General features: G+C 44.6%; 1 protein-coding gene across 1 annotated transcript in view; it reads right to left on the reverse strand.

Annotated features, from left to right (window-relative positions):
- Nucleotides 1-1,283, reverse strand: part of LOC117103588 (large neutral amino acids transporter small subunit 2-like) — a 19,792-nt gene that overhangs the window by 18,117 nt on the left and 392 nt on the right. The window lies entirely within an intron of this gene.

Genomic DNA, 1,283 nt, shown 5'->3' on the forward strand with positions numbered 1-1,283 from the left:
GGGGGCCGTTTTCCCCCCGCCCCCCCCCCACGCCTGTTACGACACTGGCTAACACGCCAATCATCCCCCCCCCCAAATAAAAAATATTTTTCTACGCCACTGTCAAAACGTATGCACAACACTGTATTATTGTATATTTAATACCCTTCCTTGATGATAGAATTTCGTTCACCAATCGATTCAGAAACCAATACGTTGTGCATCCGAAAAAGTAACCCCACCACTCACATGCTTCGTAACGGAAACCTGAGCAGAGATCTATGCGAACATGCAGTACAGTACGTCTAATGGTTTGTAATAATTGTCTTGCCCAAACCCAACGGATGGACCAAGAGAAGAACGTCTAATGGTTTAACGGTAGGCCTGATATTTCAAAATGTTAATTTTCAATTATAAATAATATACAGTATTTGATACTTAATTTGGATTTTAGTCTTAAGCCGGGCACTCACTGCGTCGTCGGCCAACTATACTCCCTGTGAACGCCAGACGATGCGACGCCGTCTGATTGTCGGCAGCAGTCTAAACGGATCGTCATTCAAACTCGGTTTCCATAGAATCGCTCACAGTTGCCGACAGTTGTCGGGAAGGTTGAACCTGGTTGAAGGTTGAACTTTGACGATTGCGTTGCAGACGAATTGGTGTGCCTTTCCGATTGCGGCAGGGCAGCTAGCAATGCACCCTGAATTGTCTGTAACGCAATCGGCACAGTTGAACCAGGTTCAACCAAAGAGTATAAAACTGCAAGAGGTCCGACTGCCGGGGATTCTTTGGAACGCAATCCTATTTCAAAAAGTACTACCCAAAAGGGGCGTGGCTTTAAAAAGTACGTAATGTGCGTTCATATCGAACGCGTGCTGCGCGTCTATGGAATGTATGCTGGAATTCGAAACGCAGCACGCGTTCGATACGAACGCCTTTAACGTTCTTATGAAGGACACGCCCCTTTGTGGGAGTACTTTTTAACGTTCCATTGCCTGTATACAAAATAAGGGCAGTTGGACCTCTTGCAGTTTTATACTCTTTGGTTCAACCATGGAGGTATTATTGAGAAGGAGATCACTCGGCAACAGATCAATTTGACGCGACAAACCTATGTGTTCCCCGCTTTTGGATCGCGCGCGGGCGTATTACCCTATAATTCACATTTTTTCGTTAGCAACAACTTGGCAACGACATACATTTATACGCTTCCAGCAGAGCAGTTGTGCAATAAAACGTTTGATTTTAACCCATTAAATATCTTTATAATGAACAATGTTCCCCTGATTAGATTTTTTCGG

Source organism: Anneissia japonica, unplaced genomic scaffold (genome assembly GCF_011630105.1).
Source record: "Anneissia japonica isolate Jap-2015-1 unplaced genomic scaffold, ASM1163010v1 scaffold6792_len961167_cov158, whole genome shotgun sequence".
In the NCBI taxonomy this organism is placed as follows: Eukaryota; Metazoa; Echinodermata; class Crinoidea; order Comatulida; family Comatulidae; genus Anneissia; species Anneissia japonica.